This window comes from Phodopus roborovskii, unplaced genomic scaffold, assembly GCF_943737965.1.
Source record: "Phodopus roborovskii unplaced genomic scaffold, PHOROB, whole genome shotgun sequence".
In the NCBI taxonomy this organism is placed as follows: domain Eukaryota; kingdom Metazoa; phylum Chordata; class Mammalia; order Rodentia; family Cricetidae; genus Phodopus; species Phodopus roborovskii.
Window position 1 is genome coordinate 58,776 of NW_026125033.1, and position 6,672 is coordinate 65,447.

The following is a 6,672-nucleotide window of genomic DNA, read 5'->3' on the forward strand; positions in this document are numbered from 1 at the left end:
GATCACAAGTAATAGTTAAAACAAACAAACAAACAAACAAACAAAAAATCCACTCAAATGTCTACAGCATCAATCAAGGTAGTGACAAAAATTTTATTGTATCTTGGTAAAAAAATTTCCCGTGTATAATTTAATGCTTGATTTGACATTCTGTCTGTAGCTGTGTGTATGACTTTGAGCTGGTAAAGACGGAAGCAGAGAGAAGTATGGCTCAGTAAGGTGGCGGGGGGGGGGGGGGAGACGGACCCAGCTCAGGAGCAAGAGTCAGTGGCAAAGCAGATATAAATTAAAGCACAATTTGTCAGGGCCTGTTCGCCGCCTTCAGGGTACAGCCTCAGACAGCTCCGGTGAGGAGAGAGAGGCAGAACCAACCAGGATCTAGCGTCTGCTTGGTTTGCTCTTTAATGAGACACTTTTAAGAAGACAGACTATTGGTCCGTTTGAAAGAACTGAATAGCAAGAGGTCTGGTTGGGCCTTCATAGATGGCGTGTCTGTCTGATCCCTGTGTGGCCAATACTCTATTTCAGATATTTCTTTTAAACTCAATAGTTCCTGCCTGCATCCTCAAGTTTCCCTCCAGTAAGGATCTATTCCACGATGAGACCCAGTGTCCACTAACCCTTATGGGAGTTAGGAGGGGGGTTTCATGTACTCTATCCATCTGAGTAGAGAGCTCTTATTTATGATTCTGTGAGGGCGGGGCATAAAACTAATTTTCAGTGAAACCCAGATGGTATGTAACTGAGTAAATTCCGAATTTCTGGACACAGAAGAGTGCTTTTGACAATGTCACTGAATATTCAGTTCAGTATGTCTACACTCCTCAAATGAGACCAGCCTGAAGCATATGTCATAAAGCGTATGTCTGGAGTCCATTTTAACATCGCTCTATGAAGAAATAGCTTCTAACATGTCATACGCCCCTTTGAACGGCTATGTATTTTTAAATGTGGTATGACATGTTAATTTCAGACTGGAAAGAAACAGATCTTTTCAGGATGTGAACTGAACTAAGAAACCAAACCCAGATTTGTCGTGATCTGGTGGTCTGAGGCTGAGGAAGAAGGGGCCCTTTTATCGTGCTGTGACTGCCATCTGGTGGCTGAGACTGGAATGTCACGAGTGGAAGGCTGATTCTTGAGAAATAACTGGAATTCCAAACAAGGAATTCTTTCTTTTGCCTTCTGACTACATTTTCCAAGTGAGTGTGTGCATGTGCTGACTTCTTATGGCCTATATTATATGGCAGGAGGAGAAAATGGAATGGGAAAAGTTCAAGGATGGATTTCAAACTCTTGCTTTCTGATAGAAAACTAAGCTTGTATGTTCTCTCTCTCTCTCTCTCTCTCTCTCTCTCTCTCTCTCTCTCTCTCATCTATTCCTCCCCTGACCCCTGACTCAATCTTCCTAGTCCCACGTGCTTTCCTATCCTCACCTTCTCTTTCTCCTAGCTCCCTCTCCACTCACTACCCCCTCCCCCCCACACACACCCAATATGCTCAAGAGATCTTGTCCCTTTCCCCTTCTGTGAGGGACTTTATATGAATCTCTTAGAATCCTCCTTGTATCCTAGTTTCTCTGGTGGTGTGAATTATAGGCTGATGATCCTTTGCTCTAGGTCTAAAATCCATATATGAGTCAGTACATACCATGCTCCTCTTTTTGCGACTAGGTTACCTCATTCAGGATGGTTTCTTCAAGTTCCATCCATTTGCCTGTGAATTTCAAGGTGTTTTTTTTTTCTCCGCAGAGTAGTATTCCGTTGTGTAAATTGCCACATCTTCTTTATCCATTCTTTAGTTGAGGGGCATCTAGGTTGCTTCCAGGTTCTTGCTATTACAAATAATGCTGCTATGAACATAGTTGAACAGATGTCTTTGTTGCATGGATGTGGATCATTTGGGTATATGCCTAAGAGTGGAATTGCTGGGTCCTTTAATAGACTGATTCCCATTTTCCTGAGGAACTGCCATACTGATCTCCAAAATGGCTGTACAAGTTTGCACTCCCACCAGCAGTGGAGGAGTGTTCCCCTGTCTCCACATCCTCTCCAGCATAAATTGTCATTGGTGTTTCTAATTTTAGCGATTCTAGCAGGAGTAAGATGGTATCTCAGAGCTGTTTTGATTTGCATTTCCCTGATAGCTAAGGATGTTGAGCACTTTCTTAAGTGTCTTTCAGCCTTTTTGATTTCTTCTGTTGAGAATTCTCTCTTCAGTTCTGTACCCCATATTTTAGATTTGAAGAGAAAACTGACTCTAGAGAAATGTCCAGAGACCTACAACACTGACCCCAACTAACAATGTGAGCAACAGTGGGAAGGCTACCGTAAATGCCCTTCCCTGATAATGAGATCAATGACTAATTTATCCACCATCATAGAGCCCTCATCTAGTACCTGATGGAAACAGAAGCAGACACCCACAGCTAAACACTAAGCCTAACTGGAATCCAGATGCAGACAGGGAGGACAAGACCAGACTACAGAAACCCACAGAGACAGCTGATCTGAACAGGGGAAGCTAATGGACCCCCAGACTGATAGCTGGGAAACCAGCATTGTACTGACTCAGACTCCCTGAACAGTTAGAAGGCCTGGACAGTCTAAGGGACCTCTAACAGTGGAACCAGGATGTATCCCTGGTGCACAAAAGGACTTTGGGAGCACATTCCCCATGGAGGGTTACTTCTTTAACCTAGAGGCAGGAGGGAGGGCCTAGTCCCTACTCCAAATGACTTGACAGATTTTGTTGATTCCTCCTGGAAAGCATCACCCTTCCTGTGGAATGTGGGGGGGAATGGGATGGGAGGGTGGTCCAGGGCATAGGAGGGAGGGAGAGAGGGAGAGGGAACTGGGAATGATATGTAAAATAAGAATATATATATATGTGTGTGTATATATATATGTATATATATATATATATATATTAAGCTTAATATATGTGCGTTCCACATAAATGTACCCAGAAAGGCGTCAAAACCGTGCAATTAAGGAAAACACTTGAGGAATGTAGAGACTTCTGGGATCACCTTTATTCTGTCCTTTATCTACTTGAGTCAATGTCAAGTAACAATCCCTTTGAGGCTTGCCTTCTTTCTTGCTGGCAAAATAGGAAAGTACAGATTTTGGAATTTCAATGGGGTTAAAAATGAAATAAAATGCAATCCTGGAACTCTATGCACAGTAAGTGTGCACGCAGAGCTAGACACTTTGGAATATAACATCACTGAGGATGTGGTCCTGTGGAGGACAGACTATTGCGTGCAGACCAATTGTGAGTCAGTGGCTGTGCTATCATATTTCTTTAAACACTCTTGAGACCTCGGAAACTGCTAGATATTACTGGATAACTTTATAAACCATAGTTTCTAGAGCTGGGTTGGACCAGGCCCGGCCCGGGGGAGGAGGGCACTAACAGGTTGCCATTGTAGCAGCAGAGCCGTCTTTATCAGTAGGATCAAATGGTTCTGCACATTCCTTCCACATCTGCTCAGAAGCCCTTGGTGTTGGTAACACGATGCTCGAGTGTCCAGGCCACTGGTCTTGAGGAGCTCAAGCCTGCTTTTTCAACCCTGAGGGTAATTCCAAAGAAATACTCATTACAGCTTGCTCACAAGCTGTTCCCGGGAATTTATGAGTAGTTCTGTCTTCCACAACAGAGTTCGGCTCAGAGGTCAGATAAGGACCGGCAGGTTAAAGGAAGTATGGAGACGGAGGGGGGAGAGAGAGGAGCCAGTGACCAGAAGGGCAGAAAAACCAGCAGCCTGGGATCTCCGTTGGCAAATATAATCCTGCAAAGGGCTGGACTAGGTTTATAAGGCTTCTCTGGGGTTTAAAAAAATAAAAAGAAGAAGAGAGGAAGAGGAAAGACATCTTTCTGTCGTTGATTCCTGCAGCCTGCCCAGAGGTTTCTCCTTTGTGACCTATTGACCAGATACTCCTTTACACAGCTCATGGCCCTCCCTCTCCAGCACTGACCTCTTGCACGAGGCTGCAAGGACTTGCCTCCAAAGTACTCAGGATGCTGGGGGCGGGGGAGACTTCCCACCATTTCTCTTTTCCACGCCGGAAGACTTTCCTGTTCTCTGGTGCTATTTCGGGAGCTTCTGAGAATTCTAGAAGGTGGGACACAGCTGGAAGACGCAGGCCATTGGGGTAGATCCATGGGTAATCTTCTCCTTGGTCCTTTGCTGTCCTTCTGTTTCTTGTCCACCAGAGATGAGCTGCCTCTTCCACACATCCCTACTATGGGAAAGTTCTGCATCGTAATGAGCTCACAACAGGAACCCAAGCCCTCTGAAACCGTGCTCCCAAATAAATTGCTCCTCTTTTTGACCAACTTGCCTAGGCGATTTAGAGCTGGAATTCCAAGGAATTAGGTCCTTTTTGCCTTTCAGTTTAGACCTATATCTAGTACCACACAGCATGCCATGAGAAGGCCAAGACCATGTAGGCCTCTGTTCATTAGAGGACTCAGGGAAGATGACACAGACTCATGGAAAAGAACTGCCTCAGAACTGGGAACTCCCTATAAGCAGAAAAATTGCTAAGACTCAGTTCTCAAGCTGTTACTGGCTTGCCGGTACATCTTGGAAAATAACACAGATCACTTGGCTGCAGCCTTATATCTTCTGAGTAGATTTCAGTTAGCCTAGAGAAAGCAAAGACAGGCAGTCCCTGAGATGCGATGGTGAGACTTGATGATGGTGTTGAGGCACTCAGTCAGTAGAAACCACACTTCAGATCTTGAGTTTGCATTTGTTTTCCTGCTCTGGTGATAATGAAGTGGCATCATTCTTTGCCATCTGAGGCAGCCATGTGATCACGAGGAGCTAGCCTCACCACCCTGCCCTCTGAGCTTGCAAAAAAACCAGCTCGGTATTATCCAGAAATGCATTTGCTCCATGTTGCTGTTTCAGGCCTCTGCAGCTGAAATAAGACATAGGTCCATCCTGGCACTAATGCATTCTGGGAGACCGCCCAGAGTGTGTCAGCTGGGTTCCCAGCAGGAAACGTGGCGTCTTCAAACTGAGAAATTTAAGGAAAGTTCCAGAAATAAGCTACATAGAGTAGCAGGAATGAATTGGGAATGTGGAATAATGCAGTTCCTTCAGGAATAATAAGAGCAGAGAGCCATTAGCTCTGAGGCCTGGAGAATGCAGTCTTTCCAGCACTAAGGAGAAAGGCCAACAAAGCAGGAGCTGGGACCCTCAGTGGCAAGACCCTCACACCCTGACTTGGACTATCGTGTCCAACTGCACTTCTGGTCTCCATCAATTCCACCAGGAAGCCAAGCAAGGAGGGGCTTCACTGAAGCAGCCAGCCTATGTGGCCAGTCTCCCTGCGCATCAATGAGTTAACCATGCGATGGTGGTTTTAAAGAAAATGCACTCTTGGGAAGTGTGTCTCTGTGGGGGCGGGCTTTGAGGTTTCCTATGCTTGGAATAACTCTGTGTGTCAGTCGACTTCCCGTTGCCTGTAAGATATAGGGTGCAGCACCAAGTCTGCATACCCACCACCATGCTCTGGTATGATAATGGACTGAAGCTCTGAAACTGTAATCGAGACCTCCCCCCTCAACGGTCAAGCCCAGTTAAATGCTTTCCTTATTACAGTTGCTGTGGTCATGGAGTCTTTAAACTCGAGCTGAGACAGAAGTTGGTACAAGGGACTGGGTTTTTGCTGTGGTCGGCCTGACCGTGTGTTTGTTTTTAGGAATTGGGTTCTTTGGGTCTGGGAAGCAGGGGAAGGGTTTTAAGCACTGTTTAATGGGCCGTACTAGCAGGATCATGGGAGACAGCGGTGCTGACAGCACTCTGGACTGTGGGGCTCACTCAAGGGTTTCAGAGGAGAAGACATTTACTGTGTTCCCTACACATTGTTCTTGTGATATTCTGGTGAAGAGAGTGGCTGCCTTTCGTCCTTGTCCAAAGAGTCTGCCTGAGGCTAAAGTGAAGAGTTTTGGATTAATTCAGTTTGCAAAAGAAATCTCAAAACAGCCCAGTGTAGAGTACTATGCCGTGTGGATATTATGATAACTCTAATGAAGGTTTATAATGAAAAGGAGCTAGCTGAGCAGTGTAAATTACAAACAGTGAATTGGCGGAGAAAGGGAGCACCAGGAAGTAGAATGAAGCTAAATCCTGTGTTCAAGGAGGTAAACAGATTAGGAAGCAGAAGACAGGGAGAGGTGACCGCAGGGCAACCTCCCACCCAGATAACTTTCCTGCTTGTGGGAAGAAACTAAAGAAAAGCCCAGAGCTGGGTGTGGTGGCGCACACCTTTGGCTCCAGCACTGGGAAGGCAGAGGCTGTCAGATCTCTGGGTCTGAGGGCAGCCTGGTCTACAGATCCAGTTTCAGGACAGCCAAGCTTAGGCAGTGAAGGCCAGTGTAAGGAGTAAGGTTTTTCCTCCCGCCGCAGTCTGGTCCCGCCGCTGCACCAGCCCCAATTAACACACCAAGACTCTGTATTTGATGTAATGTTGTTAGCCAGGTACTATTTTCTTATTGGCTAGCTCTGTCTTAATTATTAATCCATTCCTATGTATTTTCACGTGGTCTTACCAGCGAGAGGTGGCTGGCGGTTCTGTCTTCTCCTGACTCTCTATCTTGACCCCTCCTTCCTACTTCCTCTTTCCACCTTGTCTCCTAGTCCCGCCTATCTTGCTT